At 43.1% G+C, this 14,564-nt stretch overlaps 1 protein-coding gene across 1 annotated transcript in view; it reads right to left on the bottom strand.

Annotated features, from left to right (window-relative positions):
• The window catches only part of fut8a (fucosyltransferase 8a (alpha (1,6) fucosyltransferase)), a 155,723-nt gene that overhangs the window by 83,469 nt on the left and 57,690 nt on the right, over positions 1 to 14,564 (bottom strand). The window contains exon 2 of the mRNA XM_042325268.1: positions 9,237 to 9,292. The gene's annotated coding sequence lies outside the window, so the exon portion shown is untranslated. The remainder of the gene's footprint in view (positions 1 to 9,236; positions 9,293 to 14,564) is intronic.

The raw sequence follows: 14,564 nt of genomic DNA, 5'->3' as shown, positions 1-14,564 counted from the left end.
TTCACCTATTCCCTTAATCCCCACACACACGCCCTAGCACCTCGTCCCTACTCTATCCACGTCCCCTCCCTAGTCTCTATCCTATCCTGCACACACACATGGGCACGCACACACACACACACACACACACACACACACACACACACACACACACACACACACACACACACACACACAGGAAAAATAAGGTGGATAGAGCCCTGCCTTACAGACTCATCCTGAGCTAAATAATGTTTGTGTGCAGCTGGTAGGCTATACACAGCAAGCTGTGGGGGGGTTTATATTGATAAACAACTGTCTGAACACAGAGAGGAGAGAACAGAGAACAGCTTGGTCTCTCGCTGGGATATTACAGGTGCTGAAGTACATGGTGATGCTCATTCAGTGTTGTGTTACAGAACATATGGGCGCTATGCTGACAACCACTTACTGCATTTAATCAGTCAGCCATATACGGCATATCATACTGTTTAATCAGTCAGCCAAACATATCATACTGTATAATCAGTCAGCCATACACAGCATATCATACTGTTTAATCAGTCAGCCATACACAGCATATCATACTGTTTAATCAGTCAGCCATACACAACATATCATACTGTTTAATTAGTCAACCATACACAACATATCATACTGGTAGCTAAGGGCATACTATATGGGGATGAATTCTATACAATGAGTCCGACTCAACATGATAGAGATGATGTTGGTGTGAAGACTGTAGACACGTGTTTAGAAAGATGGAGAAATACCATAGAGCTAGTCTTGAAGACACATGATAGAGATGATGTTGGTGTGATGGAGTGAAAGATGGAGAAATACCATAGAGCTAGTCTTGAAGACACATGATAGAGATGATGTTGGTGTGATGGAGTGAAAGATGGAGAAATACCATAGAGCTAGTCTTGAAGACACATGATAGAGATGACGTTGGTGTGATGGAGTGAAAGATGGAGAAATACCATAGAGCTAGTCTTGAAGACACATGATAGAGATGACGTTGGTGTGATGGAGTGAAAGATGGAGAAATACCATAGAGCTAGTCTTGAAGACACATGATAGAGATGATGTTGGTGTGATGGAGTGAAAGATGGAGAAATACCATAGAGCTAGTCTTGAAGACAAATGATAGAGATGATGTTGGTGTGATGGAGTGAAAGATGGAGAAATACCATAGAGCTAGTCTTGAAGACACATGATAGAGATGACGTTGGTGTGATGGAGTGAAAGATGGAGAAATACCATAGAGCTAGTCTTGAAGACACATGATAGAGATGATGTTGGTGTGATAGAGTGAAAGATGGAGAAATACCATAGAGCTAGTCTTGAAGACACATGATAGAGAACATAGAATGGTACAGATGTAGGATCTTCATTTGAGCCAGTTTGCAACTTCAGGAAATCCTGCAGCAACAGGAAATGTGAATTATTATGTAGATTATAATCAATGGACATGTCTTGTAGGGGTTGATACATTTAATGTTAGGGCAAATCAAGTCTAAAATGTTAAAGTGGAAAATGCACACTTTAGAAGCCTTTTCAAACCTAGAATATACTAAAAGTGAGCATTTCCTGCTGTGCAGGAAAATTCTCATTAAAAAAGAGAGATATAGAGCGAGAGAGTGAGAGAGGTAATCCTAACAACAATACGTTTGGCTGACTATCCATGGACCTCCAGAAATGTTTACTCAATGCAGTTCTGGTGCTGCGGACGTGGCTTCAATCATCAGTTAGAAGATGAGGCCATTGAGCGCAAACTTGAGAGTTGTGAAAATATTTTGCAACTTCCGGTGCACGTTTACTGTGAACACTGAGGCTGTACCCGCTTTAAGTTAGTTTTAACAGTGGTCAAGTACGCTACTGTGGCTATTTGATCATAATGTAGGTCTATCAGAGTGGCCTACCATAAAAAAAGAGAAAATGCATTCCATAACATTTTAACAGCTGTTCTATCATTCAGTCTACAGTAGCAGCCAATGTGCGGTGTTCAATGTAGGCCTACATATTTAACTCGGCAAGTCCGTTATAAACAAATTCTTATTTACAATGATGGCCTAGGAACAGTGGGTTAACTGCCTTGTTCAGGGGCAGAACGACAGATCTTACTCTGTTAGCTTAGGGATTCAATCTAGCAACCTTTCGGTTAGGCTAGCTGCCCCTACATGAGACTTTTGAAAAAATATGCAGGGCTTGACATGAACCTGTTTAACTACTTGTCCTTCAGACAAGGAGGTGACTGAAAATGTTGTTGTGTTGTTTGATGCAAGATACCACTTTACAAAATAAAATGTATCATTATTCCCATACCATTATTACAGAGAATCAGACACTTGGATACTTAGCTTATTCAAGCTTGTCTCAAAATACAACACTGCCCCTTTAAGACAAAAAAAAAGGCCCTTTACCTGACTCGCTTTCAAAGATAGAAATGCACACGTTTTGTGTTCTTGTAAGAAGGAATCACTCCCCCATTGCAGACTACACGTTATCTATAACTAGGCTAACAACTCACTAACTAGCAAAGGATATGAACAAATGTGTACACGTCGCTACATCTCACTTTGATCTCAAAACAAACGCATCTACTCACAACCACTCATGCTGTAAAAACAGTCCAGTTGAAAGTGAATGGCACAGATCCATATATGCCACGAGGGGTGTGGTATAAGGCCAATATACCACTGCTACGGGCTGTTCTTAGGCAGGACCTGGATCCAGCCCTCAGCCGTGGAATATTGGCCATATACCACAAACCCCCGAGGTGCCTTATTGCCATTATAAACTGGTTACCAATGTAATTAGAGCATACCCGTGGTATACAGTGTGATATACCACGGTTGTCAGCCAATCAGCATTCAGGGATCGAACCACCCAGTTTATAATCGCATATAGGCCTACTGCAGCTCTGATTGGTTATGACGCACCGGTCTGTGTAGAGTACAGGCTTAAGTCGTGCCTGTCAATGTAATAGAATCCTACTCCCATGCATTCTGCTTACAACAAAATCTCATGCATAGTTTGTTTTGTTTTGGTATGTTGCATTGAAAGTGGCTTGAATATTGCCTTTATTTGATCACAATTCCCACTGTAAAGGGAAACGTTGACATTGTTAACTAATGGGGAAAACTCTAGGAAGTTGCATAAAGTTCAATCTCGTGCTTCTCTGCGCATGTTGATATTTCTTCTGCATGGCAGTCCCAGGGGAGCTGCACACCCGCGCTCAGCTTAGAGGGAACATTGATGACAACCGACTCACAGCTAGCAGGCGGTCTAATATTCTACAACCTGCTGGCAGGTTTGTCGCATCTGCATTTGTCAGTACGGAAACCCCTCGTGTGTGTGTGTCTGTGTCTGTGTGTGTGTTCAGACTCACTAAACCAGATGCTTTTTCATCTGTGGACTCCCTGTGTTGAGAGAAGTTGCCAAGCAACACTGTCCACACCACAATGTTGCTAACATACACATTTCTCAGAACTACATCTAGAGGATTAAGATCAATAAATAAATACTAGGAATCCTAAACCGAGAGAGAGAGAGAGGGCGAGAGAGAGAGAGAAAGAGAAAGAGAGAGAGAGAAAGAGAAAGAGAAAGAGAAAGAGAGAGAGAGAGAAAGAGAAAGAGAGAGAGCGAGAGAAGTATGATGAAAAAACTTGGCAGTCACAGTGTTTAGAAAACAGTTTCAATTCAGACAGTTCAGTTTCTTAAAACCTCTTAAGGATCTGACCCTTTTTTTCCAGTTTTCGCCTAAATTCACTTACCCAAATCTAACTGCCTGTAGCTCAGGACCTGAAGCAAGGATATGCAAGTCCTTGATACCATTTGAAATGAAACTTTTTGAAGTTTGTGGTATTCTGAAATTAATGTCGGAGAATATAACACATTAGATCTGGATAAAGATAATACAAAGAATTTTTTTTTTTTTCATCATCTTTGAAACGCAAGAGAAAGGTCACAATGTACTATTCCAGGTTAGGCACAATTACAGATTTTGGCTACTAGATGGCAGCAGTGTATGTAAAAAGTTTTAAACAGATCCAATGAACCATTGCATTTCTGTTCAAAATGTTGTATAAAGTCTGCCCAAATGTGCCTAACTGGTTTATTAATACATTTTCAAGTCCATAACTGTGCACTCTCCTCAAACAATAGCATGGTATTATTTCACTATAATAGCTACTGTAAATTGCAGTTAGATGAACAAGAATTTAAGATTTCTTCCCATATCAGATATGTCTATGTCCTGGAAAATGTTCTTGTTACTTACAACCTCATGCTAATCACATTAGCCTACGTTAGCTCAACTGTCCCGCGGGGCAGACACTGATCCTGTAGAGGTTAAAATGTGCCTCAGATCAAAGCTGTGAGATTTTCGAAACTGAAAAATTCCATGAACTTGTACTGATACGAATGTCCACATACTTCCAGTCAGAAAAGGCTGATTCATTCTATTTCAACCAGAGACAAACTGTTTATCTCATGATGTTCTCTCCAACTATTTGGACATGATCCTTCGCTTGTTGGCTAGCACATGACACATGTTCTAATTTACCTCTCTGGTATTGAAAACGCTGTAAACACTTACTGGAATTGTCCGATTGAATAAAGTCTAAACAATTCAGTGACATGTTATCATGTATAAATGGCACTATTTTTTCAAAGTTGATGAAGTATTACAAGAGAGTTAGTACTGCTGAGGGAAAAGACACTACGTGTCGCACGCACGCACACACACACACACACACACACACACACACACACACACACACACACACACACACACACACACACACACACACACACACACACACACACACACACACCATCTGCTTTCCTCCAGTAAACCTATGTTCAAGAGCCAAGTGCTCTTCACTCTCACATCTGAGAATCTCACCCCCACACACAGACCGTTTATTCCCTACTCTCAGCACCTACACACACAGACCGTTTATTCCCTACTCTCAGGACCTACACACAGACCCTTTATTCCCTACTCTCAGCACCTACACACACAGACCCTTTATTCCCTCATCACAGCACCTACACACACAGACCGTTTATTCCCTACTCTCAGCACCTACACACAGACCGTTTATTCCCTACTCTCAGCACCTACACACACAGACCGTTTATTCCCTACTCTCAGCACCTACACACAGACCCTTTATTCCCTACTCTCAGCACCTACACACAGACCATTTATTCCCTACTCTCAGCACCTACACACAGACCCTTTATTCCCTACTCTCAGCACCTACACACAGACCCTTTATTCCCTACTCTCAGCACCTACACACAGACCCTTTATTCCCTCATCTCAGCACCTACACACACAGACCCTTTATTCCCTACTCTCAGCACCTACACACAGACCCTTTATTCCCTATTCTCAGCACCTACACACACAGACCCTTTATTCCCTACTCTCAGCACCTACACACACAGACCCTTTATTCCCTATTCTCAGCACCTACACAAAGACCCTTTATTCCCTACTCTCAGCACCTACACACACAGACCCTTTATTCCCTATTCTCAGCACCTACACACAGACCCTTTATTCCCTATTCTCAGCACCTACACACAGACCCTTTATTCCCTATTCTCAGCACCTACACACATACCCTTTATTCCCTACTCTCAGCACCTACACACAGACCCTTTATTCCCTACTCTCAGCACCTACACACAGACCCTTTAATCCCTACTCTCAGCACCTACACACAGACCCTTTATTCCCTACTCTCAGCACCTACACACACATTTTTTTTGTAGCTGATTGTACAAACTTTGTCATTCAATATGTGGTTCAATAATTTGTGTAATGTGACACCCTGTAATTTGTGTAAAGGTTATGTCGTAATAATGTCCTACCCTCTCCCCCCAAACGTCCTACTAATGTACTGGGTCTGAATAATCCCTCCTAACCCTGGGTAACTTTGGATAGAGGACAGGGACAAGCTTGAGGACGGAGATGGCAACTGTATCTCAACACATGTTGTAGTAATGATGTGTGTACAGGGTCGGTGTGTGTGTGTTGATATAATGGTGTGTCTATGGGGACAGGGATGGTGTGTGTTGATATAATGGTGTGTCTATGGGGACGGGGATGGGGTGTGTGTGTTGTTATAATGGTGTGTCTATGGGGACGGGGATGGGGTGGGTGTGTTGTTATAATGGTGTGTCTATGGGGACGGGGATGGTGTGTGTTTTTATAATGGTGTGTCTATGGGGACGGGGATGGGGCGTGAGTGTTGTTATAATGGTGTGTCTATGGGGACGGGGATGGTGAGTGTTGATATAATGGTGTGTCTATGGGGACGGGGATGGTGAGTGTTGTTATAATGGTGTGTCTATGGGGACGGGGATGGTGTGTGTTGATATAATGGTGTGTCTATGGGGACGGGGATGGGGCGTGAGTGTTGTTATAATGGTGTGTCTATGGGGACGGGGATGGTGAGTGTTGATATAATGGTGTGTCTATGGGGACGGGGATGGTGAGTGTTGTTATAATGGTGTGTCTATGGGGACGGGGATGGTGTGTGTTGATATAATGGTGTGTCTATGGGGACGGGGATGGGGCGTGAGTGTTGTTATAATGGTGTGTCTATGGGGACGGGGATGGGGTGTGTTGATATAATGGTGTGTCTATGGGGACGGGGATGGGCTTGAGTGTTGTTATAATGGTGTGTCTATGGGGACGGGGATGGTGAGTGTTGTTATAATGGTGTGTCTATGGGGAGGGGATGGGGTGTGTTGTTATAATGATGTGTCTATGGGGACGGGGATGGGGTGTGTTGTTATAATGGTGTGTCTATGGGGACGGGGATGGGGTTTGTTGATATAATGGTGTGTCTATGGGGAGGGGGATGGTGTGTGTTGTTATAATGGTGTGTCTATGGGGACGGGGATGGGGTTTGTTGTTATAATGGTGTGTCTATGGGGATGGGGATGGTGTTTGAGTGTTGTTATAATGGTGTGTCTATAGGGACGGGGATGGTGAGTGTTGTTATAATGGTGTGTCTATGGGGACGGGGATGGTGAGTGTTGATATAATGGTGTGTCTATGGGGACGGGGATGGGGTGTGTTGATATAATGGTGTGTCTATGGGGACGGGGATGGGGCGTGAGTGTTGTTATAATGGTGTGTCTATGGGGACGGGGATGGGGTGTGTTGATATAATGGTGTGTCTATGGGGACGGGGATGGGCGTGAGTGATGTTATAATGGTGTGTCTATGGGGACGGGGATGGTGAATGTTGTTATAATGGTGTGTCTATGGGGACGGGGATGGTGAGTGTTGATATAATGGTGTGTCTATGGGGACGGGGATGGGGTGTGTTGATATAATGGTGTGTCTATGGGGACGGGGATGGGGCGTGAGTGTTGTTATAATGGTGTGTCTATGGGGACGGGGATGGGGTGTGTTGATATAATGGTGTGTCTATGGGGACGGGGATGGGCGTGAGTGATGTTATAATGGTGTGTCTATGGGGACGGGGATGGTGAGTGTTGATATAATGGTGTGTCTATGGGGACGGGGATGGGGTGTGTTGATATAATGGTGTGTCTATGGGGACGGGGATGGGGCGTGAGTGTTGTTATAATGGTGTGTCTATGGGGACGGGGATGGGGTGTGTTGATATAATGGTGTGTCTATGGGGACGGGGATGGGCGTGAGTGATGTTATAATGGTGTGTCTATGGGGACGGGGATGGGGTGTGTTGATATAATGGTGTGTCTATGGGGACGGGGATGGGCTTGAGTGTTGTTATAATGGTGTGTCTATGGGGACGGGGATGGTGAGTGTTGATATAATGGTGTGTCTATGGGGACGGGGATGGGCGTGAGTGTTGTTATAATGGTGTGTCTATGGGGACGGGGATGGTGAGTGTTGATATAATGATGTGTCTATGGGGACGGGGATGGAGCGTGAGTGTTGTTGCTGCTGCTGCAGTCATTCTCCAGTTGGCTCAGTGAAAGATGCCTGAAAGATGAGCTGCATTTTGGCTGCTGTCTGTTTCTCTTTCTAAACCATTCTGCTTGAATTGGTACAATGTTTCTGACTGGCTAGGAGTGATGCTGTAAGGCTCTCTGTCTGTCTGTCTGTCTGTCTGTCTGTCTGTCTGTCTGTCTGTCTGTCTGTCTGTCTGTCTGTCTGTCTGTCTGTCTGTCTGTCTGTCTGTCTGTCTGTCTGTCTGTCTGTCTGTCTGTCTGTCTGTCTGTCTGTCTGTCTGTCTGTCTGTCTGTCTGTCTGTCTGTCTGTCTGTCTGTCTGTCTGTCTGTCTGTCTGTCTGTCTGTCTGTCTCCTTGTGGTCACAGCAATGCTGCTCATTAGTGAGGGGACTACCTAAACTAGAGTAATACTGGTCAGGACAGGACAACACAGCAGTGACAGCAAAGGCGTGTTCTGCCCAGCCCGGCTACATTCAGCCCAGTTTATCTCAGTTCCGCCCATCCAAGCCTGCTCAATACACAAATGTCACATAGCCAGTAAAATTGTATAAACTACTGTGCAGCTGAGTTCTACAGCCCAATAAGAAAACCCAGATTTTACATGGTCACAAGCACACACAGGAAGCTAATAAACAACCATAAAGTTGCCTCCCGGGTGGCGCAGTGGTCTAAGGCACTGCATCGCAGTGCTAGCTGTGCCACCAGAGACTCTGGGTTCAAGCCCAGGCTCTGCTGCAGCTGGCCACGACCGGGAGGTCCATGGGGCAATGCACAAATGGCACAAGGACTGCGACTCCTGTGGCGGGCCAGGCGCAGTGCACGCTGACCAGGTTGCTAGGTGTATGGTGTTTCCTCCGACACATTGGTGCTTCCGGGTTGGATGCGCGCTGTGTTAAGAAGCAGTGCAGCTTGGTTGGGTTGTGTTTCAGAGGACGCATGGCTCACGACCTTAGTCTCTCTCGAGCCCGTATGTAACTACTAACAAATGGATACCACATTTTTGGGGAGAAAAGGGGGGTAAAAAAACAATAGGTTGGTGGCACCTTAATTGGGGAGGATGGGCTTGTGGTAATGGCTGGAGTGGAATGTTATCAAATACATCCAACACATAGTTTGATGCCATTCCATTCAATCAGTTTCAGCCATTATCATGAGCCGTCCTCCCCTCAGAAGCCTCCACTGGCCCAAATGATGATCTGTCCTTTACCTTCTGATCAAACATCCGTCTTAGTCCAACCATCCCATACCCTGAAAGTATCCTCCATCCTAAAGGTGCTTACCTTTTTTTAGAAGCCTCACAGAATCCTCACTTGGGAATTCAGAGAACAACTTCTTCCTGTAAAAAAAAGATTAGGAAAGAAAATGATATTAACCACCATGATTTAGTCAGCGAGAACAAAGGTTTAAGACTTGAGTCATTTGTCATTTCCTTCAAGGTTATTTATCAAGCCAGGAGAGTGAGTGTGTGTGTGCGCGTGTGTGCGTATGTACGTGTGTGTGTGAGTGAGTGAGTGAGTGAGTGAGTGAGTGAGTGAGTGAGTGAGTGAGTGAGTGAGTGAGTGTGTGTTAGGTAGGGCTGTGGTGGTCATGAAATTTTGTCAGTCAGTGATTGTCATGCAAATAACTGCTGGTCTAATGGTAATTGACCATTCATTAAGAAAACATGTTTGGCATCTTCCACGCATAGCCTACCAGCCCCCGATGCAGACCTTTGGAACATCTACATTTAAAAATAAAAATGAATAAATCCATTTAATATAACCTATAACCATCACAATAAATCCATTATTAATTTTAGACAGGTCTAAAGAAACACGATATGAAGAAAATGTAGCTTATGTCAGAAGAACAGAAAAGCATATTCTGAGTTGTCCTTATGTTAGGCCCTGATCTGGCTATGCCATATGGCTGTGGGCTACACTAGTTCATTAAGCAGATAATATTTGCTCATAATTCCGGTGGCATTATTTGTATATTATTTTATATTAAGAAGAACACAATTGAACATAGCTGAATAAAATAAAAATGATATTTTCTCCAAATGATTTCCGAGGTAGCGCACATGCTTCTATTCTGTGTTGAGAGGTTGACAAAGCAACAGGTCTTTTTCGACATGCTTCATTTAGAGTTATTTATTCAACTTTAGTTGTGATAAAAACGTCAGGCTATATGTTTCGATATTTTTTGTACATTCTAAGGCTGTATGATGCGACTCTAGTGATGATTTGAAAAATGTTACATGAAAGGCATGAGTTCTGTTCTGTTTCTTGCGCAGGCTGCACACACTTCATCAGTCTCTCATTCACTATCTGAAAGCACTTGATAATATTCTCACTCATCAGACTATTCTCAATTTAATCTAGTCTTACATATAACCTGCCAAGGTAAAAATCTGTCGTTCCGCCCCTGAACAAGGCAGTTAACCCACTGTTCCTAGGCCGTCATTGAAAATAAGATTTTTTTCTTAACTGACTTGCCTAGTTAAATAAAGGTCAAATAAAAAATAGAAATAAAAATATACACTTGAGTTTACAAAACATAAGGAACACCGTCCTAATATTGAGACTCACTCAGCAATAAATCCAGCAGCAGGATAAAGCTGGGATCCTCTTCTAAATAGACCGTGTTTCACTAGGCTCTGTAGGCTGTGCTCTCCAACTGTGTTTCAGCGGTCCAAGGCCAAAAGGCTACATTTAGAGTTTTTATACCACCTGACCAAAACATATAGGCCTATAGGCTACATTTAGAGTTATTATACCACCTGACCAAAACATATAGGCCTATAGGCTACATTTAGAGTTATTATACCACCTGACCAAAACATAGCATATGGGCTACATTTAGAGTTATTATACCACCTGATCAAAACATAGGCTATGGGCTACATTTAGAGTTATTATACCACCTGATCAAAACATAGCATATGGGCTACATTTAGAGTTATTATACCACCTGATCAAAACATAGGCTATGGGCTAGGCTTACATGAAACATGTGACTATGATTGGGAAAAGAAAAGGCATGCACTTTTTCTTGCCTTAGTCTGCACACACTGGGCATCATTCACAAGTGACAATATTCTCACCCATCAGACTATTCTCAATTTAATCTTGTCTTTACATATACTAAATAATATACATTACCAGTCAAAAGTTTGGACCTACTCATTCAAGGGCTTTTCTTTATTTTTACTATTTTCTATATTGCAGAAGTGACGACATCAAAAGTATTAAATGACACATATGGAATCACGTAGTAACCAAAAAAGAATTAAATGACACATATGGAATCACGTAGTAACCAAAAAAGAATTAAATGACACATATGGAATCACGTAGTAACCAAAAAAGAATTAAATGACACATATGGAATCACGTAGTAACCAAAAAAGAATTAAATGACACATATGGAATCACGTAGTAACCAAAAAATAATTAAATGACACATATGGAATCACGTAGTAACCAAAAAATAATTAAATGACACATATGGAATCACGTAGTAACCAAAAAAGAATTAAATGACACATATGGAATCACGTAGTAACCAAAAAAGAATTAAACACCAAAAGTGTTAAACTGTCACGTTCGTCATAATGATGAGACCAAGGCGCAGCGTGTGTAGATTTCCACATATTTTAATAAACTGAAACTCACTAAACAAAACAACAAAGAACAACCGAAACGTGAAGTTATACAAAATAATGCTGACAGGCAACTACACATCGTCAAGATCCCACACCAGAAAGTGGGGGGAAAAAGGCCTGCCTAAATATGATCCCCAATCAGAGACAACTATAAACAGCTGTCTCTGATTGGGAACCATATCAGGCCAACATAGACATACAAAACCCCTAGACATACAAAAACCGAGAGTACCCATCATAGTCATACACTGACCTAACCAAAATATATATAAACAGAGATATCTAAGGTCAGGGCGTGACATAAACAAATCTAGATATATTTTATACTATAGATTCTTCAAAGTAGCCACCCTTTGCGTGCATGTGTGTGTGTATTCAGCTTCAGACCCTCCCTGGCTGCACATCCATCCCATAATCCATGGTGACGGCTTAGAGCAGTGACACCCACACTCTCCTGCTGCCGTGGCGACAGGGCCAGGCCCAGGATGGATGGAAGCATCAGATGTAATTGGAGCCCATTAAGCAAGACTCGATCCCCAATGAATGATGCACACACACACACACACACACACACGCTCAAACGCACATGCACGTATGCAAGCGTGCACACACAAGCGCGCACACACGCATGTATAAAGAAACACACACACACAGGCCCACAAGCACACACCCTCACACTCACAAAGGCCCACCCACACAATCACGGGCAGGCAAACAACGAATGCAAAACACACACACAGTTCGAGCAACCAAGGAATGCCGCAGCAGGCTGCTCTGAAATGACCTTGGCTGGTGGATCTAGTCGCAGAGATTCATTTCAACTTCCATTATCAGGAAAATGGTTCTAAGTTTACATTTAAGGCTTCCTATCTAAACCACACCACTCTAAATGACTTTGCCGATCAATAATTGCACATTTTCTTTTCAACGTGGCTTTTCCCCTGAAAAACATACAAGCTTCCAAAAACAAATTGCGCTCACAATCTTCTGCGATCACAACTCTAATTTCCCCCAGAGCAGCGAGCGCTACCGTATAATTCCGTGCCTTACCTAGAAAAACAAAGGAATTCATAATGCAGGCTCATTGAGGTCCAAGGGAATTGGGTTAGGGAGTTGAGACACACAAACACACACACACCCCAAGCACAACAACACAAATTGAGAGGTGAAGGAGAAAGACCAGAGATGTGTCTTTGTTTATTAAAAGAGCCTCATATAGAACAAATAAACACAACACACCTCGGCAGCAGCTGGCTCGGCAGCAGCTGGCTCAGCAGCGCTGGTTTCAATACTTCAACAGAGAGCTTTAGCTGGAAGGGAGGCAGTAGAAATGTAGCTTTCTCAGAAATCAATCCTAATTATCCTGGCTTCTGAAACCATAATGTGTTACAGGCAACCAATCCGACCTCAGGATAGAAAACAGATCACAGGAGGCTGCTAAGGGGAGGACAGCTCATAATAATGGAATGGAGCAAATGGAATGACATCAAACACCTGGAAACCATGGAAACCATGAGTCTGATGTATTTGATACCATTCCACTGATTCTGCTCCATTACCACAAGCCTGTTGTTGGTACTTAAGGTGAGACCAACCTCCTGTGAAACAGATAGATAACCAATCGACCTGTGGACTTCCCTGAGAAATGCAACAACGTACATTCAGGGTAATGAATTGGCAGGAATCTCAATTGAAAGTGTTTTTTAGTCGAGGAAACGGTTTACAGCTGTAGGATCCTAATTTGGTCAGTTTAGTTGCTGAGAATTTTCCTGCACCGCAGGAGGTTTAAAAAGGCTTCTACTGTTTGTAATTTCCACTTTGAAATGTCAGACTTGATTTTCTCTAACAAAAAATATATCAACCACGACAAAAATATCCATTCATTATAATACACACAATAATTCACATGTCCTGTTGCTGCAGGATTATTGTCCTGCTGTAGCAAACTGACTCAAATTAAGATCCGTATAGAGAGACGTATAGCAGCATAGATAGGCTTCTCCACTAAGGGCATCCCTAGTCTTTTCTCCCAGCCTCTCTATATCCATGTATTTCTACAGGCCAACGTTCAGAGACATGCTGCCAGGTCTACCACTCACTAGTCCTCCTGTAGCCACAGTAGACCATTCTATTAGCTCACTAATCCACATCAAAGAAACTAAGCCTTTCAATGTGTGTGTGTGTGTGTGTGTGTGTGTGTACGATAGCTGTGGGCTACTAATGAATTATCCTACAGTTAGGCTATACTGAGGTTACTTCTGTTTGCTTCATTATACAATACACTCTACTGTACAGTATGGTACTGAATAAATCAAATATCCTAGTTGAACATTGATTGATTGTGTTGTCTTGCAGTCAATAAAGGGCTTACGCTTACCAAGCTACTGTTGTGTGTGAGGCACGTGGGATTACTTCCTGTATAGTGTGATTCACCAGCCAACAACGTTGTCATCAAACAATGTGGTCCTACTTTAATATTTGAGAAAGTCAAGAAAAGCAGAAAGTCAGAATAGGAAGTCCAAGTCATACTGGAATCAGAACATTGCGACAAATCCTCAGTAACTCTGAGGGAGGGGCCTGGGGAGATTGCCTCTACTTTCATTGGTCATCAGTGACAGGAAATGAGGCCAAAGGTGAGGACATGGATCAGGTGACCCAGCTCCAGAGACACAGCTGGGATGGCCTTTCCGACAGTGACTGCAGCTGGGGACTGGCACCTCATCTAACAGAGAGTGTGTGTGTGTGTGTGTGTGTGTGTGTGTGTGTGTGTGTGTGTGTGTGTGTGTGTGTGTGTGTGTGTGTGTGTGTGTGTGTGTGTGTGTGTGTGTGTGTGTGTGTGTGTGTAATGTATGGGCCAAGTATCATACATGCAGTGTATTCTATTCTCAGAGCTCAGGACTGTGCTGGTTATGCTGCTCTCTCTAACACACAAACACGTCCGCACACACACCCCTCTCCTCTC

This window comes from Oncorhynchus tshawytscha, linkage group LG08 (assembly GCF_018296145.1).
Source record: "Oncorhynchus tshawytscha isolate Ot180627B linkage group LG08, Otsh_v2.0, whole genome shotgun sequence".
In the NCBI taxonomy this organism is placed as follows: Eukaryota; Metazoa; Chordata; class Actinopteri; order Salmoniformes; family Salmonidae; genus Oncorhynchus; species Oncorhynchus tshawytscha.
The sequence above is the reverse complement of the archived record's forward strand: the minus strand, read 5'-3'. Positions and strand labels throughout refer to the sequence as shown.